This window comes from Pelodiscus sinensis, chromosome 1 (genome assembly GCF_049634645.1).
Source record: "Pelodiscus sinensis isolate JC-2024 chromosome 1, ASM4963464v1, whole genome shotgun sequence".
NCBI classification, from domain to species: domain Eukaryota; kingdom Metazoa; phylum Chordata; order Testudines; family Trionychidae; genus Pelodiscus; species Pelodiscus sinensis.
In genome coordinates, this window is record NC_134711.1 from 139,975,659 (window position 1) to 139,989,543 (window position 13,885).

The following is a 13,885-nucleotide window of genomic DNA, read 5'->3' on the forward strand; positions in this document are numbered from 1 at the left end:
TTTTAATTTAGGATAGTGTAGTGGGGCGGACTGGCCGCCCACTGCACCAGAGGCGGAGGAACCCCCTCCCAAAGGCGTACCGACCTATAACCAGCCCCCAGAAGGGGGGAAGCTTAGAGGCTGTTGTGGGCACTGCCAGAGGGCAGTGTCCCGAAAACGACCCCATGACCAGCCGTCCGAGCTAATTCCCAGGACCGACGGCTGGTGGCGCTGTGGTGGTGAGTGAACCCTGTTACAGGATGGAACCAGATAATTTCATCATGGATCATTTCTTCTATTTGCTCATGCTACAGCCTTGCAAAGGTCGCCGCTCCCTCTTCTCTAACTGCAAAGTCCACGAGGACCCAAGCATCTTTTACAGCCTTTCTGGCACAAGTTCCAATCCAGGACATTTGCAGAGAGGCAATGTGGTCGTCAGCTCACACTATCACATCACCCAACAGGCTAGAGACAATGCTGAGTTTGACCAGGTGGCATTATGGTCAGCATACCTGTGCAGCTGCTTGGGAGTTACCTACATTGAAATGGATATGAGCAAGTTCTCTGTAATGGACAGGAGAAGTGCTGACCAGCACCTGGTGACTAAGGGGTTAACTCAGGTAACTAGCAAAGGTGTTGGTCAAGGAAACCAATCAAGATAGAGGGTTGAAATTTGCATTGGTTATAGATTCCTTAACTGCTTTGTGTGTGAGAGAGAAACCAGGAGTTGAGACACACAGAATGATTTAAACCCAGGAAGGATTGCCATGCCTCCACGGAATTCAGGGTAAGGGAGTGGACTGACAAGAGAAAATTAGAAGTAAAAGGGAAAAGTGACTCCAGTCGCATTCAGGAGAATTTTTCTTTATTTTGTGGTTTGGTTTGAACTGGTCAGTGTGAGTCTGTGTCTCCCCTCCCCATTTGCTATCTTGCATCGTGCCCAGAGACTTTTCTCTGTGTTTTTGTTTCCCGTAGTTGTGCTGTAACATCTAGCAACCAAGTATGCTTTTTCAAGTTTCTTTTGTTTAGTAATAAAAATAATTTTCTTAAGGTAATAATTTGATTCTTGTGTCCTGGAAGGTCTGTCTGTGTGTGTGTATCTGCATGCCTCCGACTGCAGGGTGAGCTACCAGAGACTGCAGCTTGTTTTTCTCGTTTTTTCAAGCTCTTTTGGTACCCCTTGGAGTGATTTCAAGTGTTCACCTCTGGTTTTTAGGGACAAAAAAAGCACTTGATGGTGGCAGCGATTCCCAAAATCTGTGGATTATGATTCTGGGGGGAAGTTTTTTGTAACCAGTGCCTGTAGAGGCAAGGTTTTGAAGCTCTCTTGTGGGCCTTCACTTTCTGCTCTTGGAGTGCCAGAGTGAGGAATAACCCTGACATTCTCAAAGAAGAAAAAATGGTTACTGACCATCCTTAATTATTGTTCTTCAAGAAGTGTCCATTCCATGACCCATCCTCCTAACCTCTGTCGGAGTAGGCTGATAAGGAACTGAGAGGTTGGCAGGCCTCTTTATACCAGCACTATGAGTGCATGAGTCCAAAGGATGCCAGAGCCAACCCAATGGATACCACTGAGGGAAAACTTTCCAGCAGCAGTACTTTAGGCAAACAAAATGCAGGACAATGTAGCACTTTAAAGACTAACAAGATGGTTTATTAGATGATGAGCTTTCGTGGGCCAGACCCACTTCCTCAGATCAAATAGTGGAAGAAAGTAGTCACAACCATATATACCAAAGGATACAATTAAAAAAATGAACAAATATGAAAAGGACAAATCACATAGTCTTTAAAGTGCTACATTGTCCTGCATTTTGCTTCAACTACCCCAGATTAACACGGCTACATTTCTATCACTATTCTACATTTAGGCAAACACACACCTACATTAGAATGAACATTGTCAACATGACTCGAAAAACAAGAGGCAAGGTTAATAACTGTTTTTTCTGCGTTGTCTTTCCATTAGGAGTTGTGTTGGACTGTATCCAGTAGTTGTCATTTGTGTTGATCAGTAGCTTAGAAAAGCAAGGACTGGATTTTCTGGCTGTAGGATTTCTGTCTGTCTCAATAGCTATATCAGTCTCTCGATTCACTTGTGGATAATGTAGGGTGCTAATGACATGATCAGAATTATATTCCCTGCAAGATGACTTAAATTCTGCTGCAGCTAATAGTGGTCCATTGTCCATCACTAGTTGGTTTGGAATACTAAAATGAGCAAAAGTGCACTTCATGAAACATGCTGTCTTCCAGTCTGCTGCAGACTTTACTTTTATTTTTTGTTTCCTTCAATATAAAATAATTCCCCAACCCCGACTCCTGCATGTCCCACACCCCCCACAGCCACCTGCCCTGAGCCACCTGCATCCCCACCTCTTAGTGTCCCCTTCACACACCCAACCTCCTGCTCTGTACCTCTGGCAGCTCCGACCCCCTGCCCTGAACCTCTCCATACCCCCACACATTCCAATAGGAATAAAACTGCATTAATAGCTGAAAATAAGAGTATTGCTTTAATTATATATATTTTACATTCATAATATTTTACATTACAAATCCTCCAGGTTTCAGTTTTTACTTTTTGTCAGGTGGAATAGGTTCGCCTCCATAACCATATTGTCAGGGCCTCACCCAAGTAGACAGTAAAGGTGGATCCTCTTGCTGAAGTAAAGCAATTTTATATTCAGTATATGAACAGAGATTGGAATGATCTCTCTCATCCTTATTAGATTAGTCTGTTATGTCGGGTACACAATTTACAGTAGAAAGTAGTTTTAAAAACTACTTCCTCAGAATAAACACACGCACCCGTAGAGGGAGAGGGGGCAGGTTGCGATAGGATAGTACATGTAAGAAATTTATTTTCACACCTGCATAAGCACCTGCAAATGACCATACTGGGTCAGACTAATGGCCCATCTAGCCCTGTAGCTTGTTTTCCAACTGGCTTGTATCAGAGGGAACAAACAGAACAGGACAATTTACTGACTGATCCCTTCCCTACTGTCCAGATCCAGCTTCTGGTAGTAAGAGGTTTAGGGACACCCAGGGCATGGAGTTGGGTCTCTGACCTATCTTTGAGGAATTGATCTATTTCTTTTTTTTCAACCCATTTATGATTTTGGCCTTCACAACATCCCCTGACAATGAATTCTACTGGTTGACTGTGTGTGACGTGAAGTAGTTCCTTATCTTAGCTTTAAGCATGCTGCTTATTAATTTCATTGGATGATGCCTAATTGTGCGAAGAGGCAATAACACTTCCCTATTCACTTTCTCCATTAGCTTTGGTATTGCTGCTGCTGCAGGGAGAGTGCTTGCGCTCGCTTCCACTTGTGAGCACTGCTTGTTATGTGCCGCGGCTGGTGCCGAGGGAATTTTAGCTGGTGCCAATGAGGAGGCTTTGTGTTTTGCCTCTGTTGGTGCTTTAGCTGAGGCACACTGTCTGTGCTTGGGGTCGCGGCTCCTTCCATTGCTGGCCCCACTTGTAGGTTGCTTGTCCGACCCCTTTTGTGCTGGGGGTAGAGGTGCAGCATTTTTGTAGAGAGGATGCTTCCTAAGGGGGGAGAGAGTCCCTGAGGAAGAATAGGACCTTTTCTTTGGGTGAGTATTGTCCTAGTCCTTGGGCTCAACCCGATGGGAGCTGTTCTCTCTGACCCTGTCCAAGGTGATTTCTGTCAGGGAGGAGTAGATTGCTCAGGGTCAGAAGCCGACCGAGCCTTTTTCTCCAGCTGGAGCATTTTTAGTTGTAATTCTCTTGATTTCCTGGTACATACTGTCAGTTTCTGATAATGAGGACAGTGTTCTGTGGGGTGCGTTTCCCTCAGACAGCAGACGCACTGTTTGTGTCCATCTGAGACTGAAATAGATAACCTGCAGCCTGTACACTTTTTGAAGCTGGGCGAACCAGGCATGTCCCAGACACCACTCCAATTTGGATGGATCTGCTATGTCCATTTAACTGCTTATCTAAAAAAGCCCCACAACAACAACACAACAAAACTAGCTATGGTAGGACTTGGCTATAGAAAATGGATTTTTTTGAACTATCACTATAATCTAAGAAAAAGTTTAATGAGTAACAACTAGGAAAGGTTTTCTGAGGTAATAACTATCTAAAAAAACTGGCTAACTATATAACTTGTCATTGAGGTAAAGGGCAACTGCTGAGCTGCAACCAAAGCAGGTGGCTGTTGAGAAGGAACTGAGGAGGCGGCCGGCTGCACGTACTCGGTAGCTGCTTCAGATTGGACATGGCTGCACTCTGCATGTGCAGCTGGCCACGGGCACTGTTGATGCAAATCTCCAATCAGAGGCACAGCAGCGCCAGTGCATGTAAAAGTGGAGCACCCACCAGGACAACCATCTCAAAGAACTCCAGTTACTACTGCATGAGGTGAGTAACCTTCCCTGTGCACACTATTCTAGGTATGGGAGTAACATGGATTCATATGATAGCATTACAATATTTTCTGTCTTATTATCTGCTCCTTCCCTCATGGATCCTAACATTGTTTGCTTTTTTTGGCTGCCACTGCATACTGAGCAGATGTTTTCAGGGAACTATGGACAAGGACACCAAGAACTTTTTTTCATGTGGTAACAAATAATTTAGACCCCATAATTTTGTATGCAGAGTTGGAATTATTTTTTCCAGTGGGCAATCCTTAGCATTTATTAATCCTTATTTTCATTTTGTTTGATTATTTGTGCAACTTTGTTGAAGATACTTCCGATTCAATGAGCATAATCCATCCTGAATGAGGCAAAGGTTCTGGAGCAAAAATAGTATGTGCCAACCCCAAGATGAAACAGGAGCTCATCATACTTGAATGAGATTTGTACATTTAGGCAAGAAAAAAAGGGGGAAGCAGGACTAAGGTCCCCGTCACAGCAGTATTGACCAACCCCAAAGGTGTAAAAGACCAAGATGTTTGGAAACCAGCAGAGCCAAAAGAGAAGCAACGGAGCACAAACTGAATTTCAGTGCTAATCATCTAACGCTTTCTCTACTGTGATTTTGGTTCAGGGTAATCTCACCTAGGCTTCCTGGAAAGTCCAAGTACATATGCTCACTGGACAGTGTTCCCTGTAAGCTGAGCACCAGGGAGTTGTAAAGTGATGCTCCTCTGCCTTTCTGATTTTGCTTGCCTAATGCCTATGGCCTTGCACTTCACAAGACTGCCTGTAACCTCAGCCAAAAATGTGTAGCTTATAATCAAACTGCAAATACTGGCAATACAGAAACATAATACAGGCAGTCCCCGACTTACGCGGATCCGACTTACGTCAGATCCGCACTTACAAACGGGGCTTTCTCGCCCCGGAAGTCGGGGCAAGAAAGCCCCGTTCGTAAGCTGCTCCGGTGCCCCTGGTCTGCTGGAGACCGTCTCCAGCAGACCAGGGGCACCGGGCGGGTTCCCGCGCTTCTGAGGCTTTGCCAAAACAAAGCCTCAGAGGCGCGGGGAACCGCCGCTGCTGCCGCTTCAATCTGGGTGCCTGTGGTCTGCTGGGGACCGTCCCCAGCAGACCACAGGCTCCCGGACTGAAGCCGCAGCCGCGGGGGGGTCCCGCGCCTCTGAGGCTTTGCCAGAGCAAAGCCTCAGAGGCTCTGCTCCCAGTGTCCCTGGTCTGCTGGGGAGGGGGGGGCAGCTAGTGTGCTCCCCCCCCCCCCCCAGCAGACCAGGCTTTTGTTTTGGACTCTGGGGCAGAGCAGCTGGGGCGCTGCCGATTGGTCCTGCAGCGCCCGCTCTGGGCACTACTGGACCAACCCGGCAGCACCCCAGCTGCTCTGCCCCAGGTCCTGATTCAGCCGCTGCTGGTCAGTTTCAGCAGCAGCTGAATCAGGACGCCTGGGGCAGAGCAGATGGGGTGCTGCTAGGTTGGTCCAGTAGCACCCAGGAGCGGCGCTACTGGAGCAACCCAGCAGCACCCCAGCTGCTCTGCCCCAGGCATCCCCAAGTCAGAGTCTGCTGAAACTGACCAGCGCTGACTACGGGAAGCCCCAGGCAGAGTTGCTCTGCCCCGGGCTTCCTGGAATCAGCTGCTGATCAGTTTCAGCAGCAGCTGACTTGGGGACGCCTGGGGTTCTTAAGTTGATTCTGTATGTAAGTCAGAACTGGCGGTCAGTTTCAGCAGTGTCTGAATCTGGACGCCAGTTCCGACTTACATACAGATTCAACTTAAGAACAAACCTACAGTCCCTGTCTTGTACGTAACCCGGGGACTGCCTGTAATAAGAACTACAGAACTGGCTTTAAAAGTAAAATTCTTAAAAATCAAGAGAGGGGATTCTAGTGATTGAAGCATTTCCTGCAGTAAATAGAACAAGAGACTGATGGAGCCAGCAGCAAGCACTATTTAAAGCAAGAAGGTTCCTCAAGTACCAATCCTGTCAAATTTCTGAGTGCAAAACTCCTTCCTCCTCACCCAAAGATTGCTCTTGAAGGATGCCTTACAGGATTAGATCTGTATTCTGCTGTTGCATTTCCCCCCTGGGCTAGGAACTGCTGAGGGAAATTGCTGAAATGAGGCAAAGGCTATGCAGTGACACCACCCAGCGGTCATTCAGTGCAATTAAATCACACTTCTCTAAATCCCTCCCAGGATGGATAGACAAAACAGGCTGATATTTTCATTTAGAGGGTCTTAATTCTTAGTCAAATCTTATCCTGCTCTAAATATCTGCCAACAAGTTGACCATGAACTAGAGTACGATAAAACTGTCTGTATTCAAATAGTTAATAATAGACAGGATGGCAGTGATATGCAGTCTAGTTCCTGTATTGTGTGGAAAGGACACTTGGGTATTGCAGATGACTTCTAGCTGATCTTTACATGAAGGCTGACTAAACGTTTTTACTGCATTAATTCTTCATTGTGGCTGACCAAAGGCACTGCAGACCAGATTCACAAAGGTACCAAGCTGCATAAATGCCTCTTTTGGTGTGTTACCTCTGATACCCTCCAAACCACTACAAAGTGCTGCTTTACTCTGTTGGTGCCCATGTTTCCATTGATACAGGTACATGTGCATGAAGTCACCAAATCCTGATGCTGCCCACAGCTAGGAAGCTATTCTGAGCCCTTGTTCGTGTCTAAGCCCCAGTCAAGGTGATCCCCCTGTTGGCTCCCCTTTGGGGTTTGATCTGGTAGGTATTCTCAGAACATACCTATGGTATCAGGCCTCAGACAAATGACAACGGAGAGTGAGCACCCAGTAGACTAGTGATTAGGGCACTCACTTGGGATATGAGAGATCCAGATTCAAGCGTCTATCTGAGATGGTGTGAGAAGCACCTTGAGAGCCAAGACACAAGGAAAAGGAAGAGAGTATGGGTCCAGAAATGTGCTACCACAGAATATTCTAAATCTGTAGAACAAAAAAAGCAGTCATGGAGCACTTTTAAAGACTAACAAGATGGTTTATTAGGTGATGAGCTTTCGTGGGACAGACCTACTTCTTCAGATCATATGCTGAAAGTGAATTGGCATGATATTATGTAACAGAGGGTTATATAATGGTCATGCCAATTCACTTTCAGCTTATGATTTGAAGAAGTGGATCTGCCCCACAAAAGCTCATCACCTAATAAACCATCTTGTTAGTCTTTAAAAGTGCTCCATGACTGCTTTTTTTTGTTTTACCAAGATCAGACTAACACGGCTACCTCTCTGTTACTAAATCTGTAGGTAATCATTTGTTGTCAGGTTGGGTATGTTTGGCCTGCTACTGATACCCCATAATCTAGTATGACCTATTGCAAGTTGAGTCCTCAACCATTAAACCAGGAATGCCTCTGCTGGATTGGTAGGGCATATGCCAGATGCCCAGTGGAATGCAAAATAATATCCACAGAAGAGAAAATCCATTTGGCTCTGCTGCCATAGTACAGGTTCAAACTAAATATAAACACTGAGCTTAAAAAAAAACAATGAAATGTCAGAATAGTTACACAACTCAGTAAAAGAGGTGGTCAGACCAAAAAGGCTTCCTTTAAAATTGGAAATCAAATAAAAATGAGGAAAATAGAAAGGAACATAAATCCTGTCAAGTGTATTAGGCAGACCAAAAAAGAATCTGAAGAGCAACTAATAAGAAACACAAAAGCTAACAGCAATTTTTTAAGAACATCAAAAGCAGGAGGTGTGTCACTCAGTGGTCCTCCTGGACAATCAAAGTAATGAAGGTGGAAGTAAGGAAGACCAGGCTGTTTTGGGGAAGCTAAATAAATTTTGAATTAATCGTCAATGAAGAGAATATGATGGAAATACCCATGATCAAACCATTTATTTTTTAGGTGAAAAATCTGAGAAATGGCCCCAGGCTGAGGGATCAATAAAAGAAGTTTTGCAGCAAATTAAACTGTAGTTAGTCACCCACATCAGATGTTTACTTCACAACTCAAATATAAAACTGCAGAAGAGGGATGTAAACAGGCATTTAAAAATGTGACTGTGTAACCACTAAAAATCCTAGGGGTTATACGTGCTGCCACTGTGGGCTCTGCCGCAGACAGCTTAAATAAGCTTATTTAAGCTTTATGCAGCAGAGCCCTCAGCGAAGCAACCTCCCCGGGAGGAGGCTTTCTGTGGGCTCTGCAGCCAGCTCCCAAGAAGCCAGTGTGTTAACCTGTGGCAGGGGGACCAGGCCTGCCATGAAGAGTAGTGATAGAGATGTAGCCGTGTTAGTCTGGTGTAGCTGAAGCAAAATATAGGACTATGTAGCACTTTAAAGACTAACAAGATGGTTTATTAGATGATGAGCTTTCGTGGGCCAGACCCACTTCCTCAGATCAAATAATGGAAGAAAATAGTCACAACCATATATACCAAAGGATACAATTTAAAAAAAATGAACACACATGAAAAGGACAAATCACATTACAGAACAGAAGGGGGGCTATTCCTGCCTGCAATGAGCCCTGATCCAGTAGTTAACTACAAAGGGTAACTCTTATCTGTTAAGGGTGAGGCTTATCAGTTAACCATTTACATCCCTACTGCAGAACTACTCTCTGTGGTATGTAACCTAACACTTTCATCAGCCTCTTTAACAGATGACTGGAAGATAGCTATTGTAATACCCGATTTAGTTACCAAGCCTCCAACTCACAGTAGGTTGTATTGGATTATAAATGTTTTACCAGTAACATTTTTTTTTAAAAGGCCTGGCAATCACAGTCCAGGAAACCTAACTTCAGTACCAGGCAAACTGATTGAAAATATAGTAAAAACATAATTTACAGAATTGACAGCTATATAAAAAGTGAATGTTGGGTAGGAATCAACCCAGCTTTTTGTAAACTGAAATCATGGCTCCCCAATGTATTAGAATTATTTGAGGGAGTCATCAAATGTGTGAACAAGGGTTATCCAGTGGATCTACGTAGTCTGTACTTTCCAGGAAGCCTAGGAGAGATTACCCTGAACTAAAATCACAGTGGAGAAAATGTTAGGTGATTTGAATTGCAGATCAGTTTGTGTCCTGCTGCTTCTCTTTTGGTTGTGCTGGCTTCCCATTTTTTTTTTCTGCCTAAGTGTACATGGTTCAAGTCTGATGATCTCCAGCTTCACCTTGGGGTTGGCACATACTATTTTTGCTCCGGGATCTTATTCAAGGTGGATTATGCTCACTGAACAGGAAGCATCTTCACGATTCAATTTGCATATCTTAAATATTGCATATAATTTAAACCTTGCATGGAATACAGATTTATCAGTCTCCTCATGGCTTGGCTATGATAGCCATTACTGTAGTATATCAGTACCTCACAAATATTAATGAATTTATCTTTACAAGAACCCAATGAGATATGATTAGACCCCGGTGCGGATACAAAATTTGTATCTGCATTCGCAAAAAATGAGCAGTAGATATTCACATCCGTATCCATGGATATAGATACCCATGACTGTAAAGTGGATTTCTGTGGATTTGTAGGGCGCTCAGTATAACAGTTCCCATCTTACAGATGAGTAATGGAAATGTGAAAAATTAATCTTAAACTGGTAAATGGCAACTTATTTTGCCATTTTGGGTGATCATTTTTCAGATGCCTAGGGCCTGACTTTTCAGAGCCTTTTTACATATTGACTCATTGCACCAGAGAGAGGGAGTGCCAGACTAAGACAACTGGAATAACTCTAACCTGATTGTTAAGAGCACCCACATAACACTCTGGCTACCTCTACACTGGCGCGTTCTCACGCAAAAACTCTTTTGCTGAAGAGTTCTTCTGCAAAAACTCTTCCAGAAGAGAGTGTCTACACTGGCATGTGCTTTTGCGCAAGAAAGCTCTGATGGCTATTTTAACCACAGGGCTTTCTTGTGCAAGAAATTCATGTTGCCTGTCTACACTGGCCTCTTGCGCAAGAACAGTTGTGCAAAAGGGCTTATTCCTGAGCAAGAGCGTCAGAGTTGTGGCACAAGAAGCCCTGATTTCATACAGTAGAACGTCAGTTTACTTGCACAAGAACACAGTGTAGACAGGCAGCAAGTTTTTGTGCAAGAGCGCGCCAGTGTAGCCACAGCCTCTGGTTCCAGTCCTCCGGCTCTAATGACTCTTGAATTATTTATATTACCTTTTATTCTAGGTGCTAAGGCCCCTGGATCTATGGCCCCAAATCCAAATTGACTTTCTGTGCTAGACCCTCAGAGGAGATGAGCTTTATTGCATGCCTAGGGTGCACAGACTCCCCACCCTGCCTGTTTGTCCTGCCAGCTACTAGTACAGCCTGTAGGGATCTAAAGTGGTAAGGTTGGAGAACCAGCCTACTGAGTTCAGTACAGCTCCCTATCTATGTAACATGTATCAACATTTGCAGGACTAAGGCCCCACCTCAAGATTTACAAAGAAAAACGCTTGTAAGGGAGAGGGGGGAGGAGAGGACACAATGTTTTAAATTAAAATATGAGACCATGCTTGCTTTCCCTTGTATTTCATTTGCCCGCCCCCCCGCCCTGGGACATCTGCAGAGAAGCAAATTTCACGAAGCTCGAATGAGCTCCTCTTTGTTAGTGGCTGCCCCAGCTGTACTGCGCTGAATTTCTGAACGCTCGCGGGGCCGTGGTGTTGTTGTTTTTGTTCAAGTGTTGTGAGCCCGGCCGGCTTGTTCTTAGCTCGCCTGTGGGGCTTTGCTTTTTACACGCTCTTCTCTTCCTTGCCCACGGCCCTGACTCCCCCAGGCTCGCGCACAGCCTCAGCCGCGCAGCGCCAGATGTTTCTATGGGCTGCGGACTCAGCTCCCCGGAGGCAGCTGCAGGGCTGGGGCTTCTCGTGTTTCCAGCCCCGGCTGAGGAGCCCGCCACGCGGCAGCCCCCGGCCGCCAGGCGCCCTGCCCAGGGGCGGCGCGGAGAAGCGGGGCGCTGCCGGGGCAGGTTTGTGGGGGGCGCGGCGCGGGGGGGGGGGGGGCCGAAGCAGGCGCGGGGCGGCGCAGCCCGGACCCCTCCCAGCCCAGGGGCGCGCGAGGCCTGCGGGCCGCAGCAACGTGGCTCAGGGGGCGGCGCGTGGGCCCGGCAGGTAGGGGCGGGGCAGCCGCACGCGCGCGGGGGAGGGGCGCGGCCGGGCTCGCCCCCGCCCGCAGGAGGTGCTGGGGCTGCTGGCAAGGGGCGCGCGGGGCAGCGCCCCTCCCCCCGGCCCGCGGGAACAGCCGCGGGCCCCAAGCGCAGGCGGCGCGTGACGTGTCTGTGCCCCGCCTGGCCAGGGGTAGGGGCCGTTAGGAGCGCGCGGAGCGAGCACAGCCGGCCGAGGGGGGCGTGGCCGGGGCAGCAGCGAGGGGCGGGGCGCGGGGGCTGGTGCGTGGGGCCGCCCGGCGCTATTTGCAGCGCAGCTCCCCGGCCCCCCCAGCCCCCTCCCGCCTGCCATGCAGCCCCCGCATTGCTCCCCTTCTGCATAACCCCCCTTCCCTGCCATGGAGCCTCCGCATTGCTCCCCTTCTGCATAACCCCCCTTCCCTGCCATGCAGCCCCCGCATTGCTCCCCTTCTGCATAACTCCCCTTCCCTGCCATGGAGCCTCCGCATTGCTCCCCTTCTGCATAACTCCCCTTCCCTGCCATGCAGCCCCCGCATTGCTCCCCTTCTGCATAACTCCCCTTCCCTGCCATGGAGCCCCCCACATTGCTCCCCTTCTGCATAACCCCCCTTCCCTGCCATGCAGCCCCCGCATTGCTCCCCTTCTGCATAACTCCCCTTCCCTGCCATGCAGCCCCCGCATTGCTCCCCTTCTGCATAACTCCCCTTCCCTGCCATGCAGCCCCCGCATTGCTCCCCTTCTGCATAACTCCCCTTCCCTGCCATGCAGCCCCCGCATTGCTCCCCTTCTGCATAACCCCCCTTCCCTGCCATGGAGCCTCCGCATTGCTCCCCTTCTGCATAACTCCCCTTCCCTGCCATGGAGCCCCCGCATTGCTCCCCTTCTGCATAACCCCCCTTCCCTGCCATGGAGCCTCTGCATTGCTCCCCTTCTGCATAACTCCCCTTCCCTGCCATGCAGCCCCCGCATTGCTCCCCTTCTGCATAACTCCCCTTCCCTGCCATGCAGCCCCCGCATTGCTCCCCTTCTGCATAACTCCCCTTCCCTGCCATGGAGCCCCCGCATTGCTCCCCTTCTGCATAACTCCCCTTCCCTGCCATGCAGCCCCCGCATTGCTCCCCTTCTGCATAACCCCCCTTCCCTGCCATGGAGCCTCCGCATTGCTCCCCTTCTGCATAACCCCCCTTCCCTGCCATGCAGCCCCCGCATTGCTCCCCTTCTGCATAACTCCCCTTCCCTGCCATGGAGCCTCCGCATTGCTCCCCTTCTGCATAACTCCCCTTCCCTGCCATGCAGCCCCCGCATTGCTCCCCTTCTGCATAACTCCCCTTCCCTGCCATGGAGCCCCCCACATTGCTCCCCTTCTGCATAACCCCCCTTCCCTGCCATGCAGCCCCCGCATTGCTCCCCTTCTGCATAACTCCCCTTCCCTGCCATGCAGCCCCCGCATTGCTCCCCTTCTGCATAACTCCCCTTCCCTGCCATGCAGCCCCCGCATTGCTCCCCTTCTGCATAACTCCCCTTCCCTGCCATGCAGCCCCCGCATTGCTCCCCTTCTGCATAACCCCCCTTCCCTGCCATGGAGCCTCCGCATTGCTCCCCTTCTGCATAACTCCCCTTCCCTGCCATGGAGCCCCCGCATTGCTCCCCTTCTGCATAACCCCCCTTCCCTGCCATGGAGCCTCTGCATTGCTCCCCTTCTGCATAACTCCCCTTCCCTGCCATGCAGCCCCCGCATTGCTCCCCTTCTGCATAACTCCCCTTCCCTGCCATGCAGCCCCCGCATTGCTCCCCTTCTGCATAACTCCCCTTCCCTGCCATGCAGCCCCCGCATTGCTCCCCTTCTGCATAACTCCCCTTCCCTGCCATGCAGCCCCCGCATTGCTCCCCTTCTGCATAACTCCCCTTCCCTGCCATGCAGCCCCCGCATTGCTCCCCTTCTGCATAACTCCCCTTCCCTGCCATGGAGCCCCCCACATTGCTCCCCTTCTGCATAACTCCCCTTCCCTGCCATGCAGCCCCCGCATTGCTCCCCTTCTGCATAACTCCCCTTCCCTGCCATGGAGCCCCCGCATTGCTCCCCTTCTGCATAACCCCCCTTCCCTGCCATGGAGCCTCCGCATTGCTCCCCTTCTGCATAACCCCCCTTCCCTGCCATGGAGCCTCCGCATTGCTCCCCTTCTGCATAACTCCCCTTCCCTGCCATGCAGCCCCCGCATTGCTCCCCTTCTGCATAACCCCCCTTCCCTGCCATGGAGCCTCCGCATTGCTCCCCTTCTGCATAACCCCCCTTCCCTGCCATGCAGCCCCCGCATTGCTCCCCTTCTGCATAACCCCCCTTCCCTGCCATGGAGCCTCCGCATT

General features: G+C 49.1%; 1 protein-coding gene across 13 annotated transcripts in view; it reads left to right on the forward strand.

The window, feature by feature from the left end:
* Positions 1 to 4,156: 4,156 nt before the first annotated feature.
* The window catches only part of ZNF697 (zinc finger protein 697), a 71,175-nt gene continuing 61,446 nt past the window's right edge, over positions 4,157 to 13,885 (forward strand). For 4 of the 13 annotated variants that reach the window (XR_012897050.1, XR_012897059.1, XM_075904712.1 and 1 more), the window contains exon 1: positions 10,299 to 11,365. The gene's annotated coding sequence lies outside the window, so the exon portion shown is untranslated. Of the gene's footprint in view, positions 4,382 to 10,296; positions 11,366 to 11,420; positions 11,508 to 13,885 lie in introns of those variants that run through there. The other 9 variants (XM_075904679.1, XM_075904696.1, XM_075904672.1 and 6 more) reach the window with 8 other exon arrangements.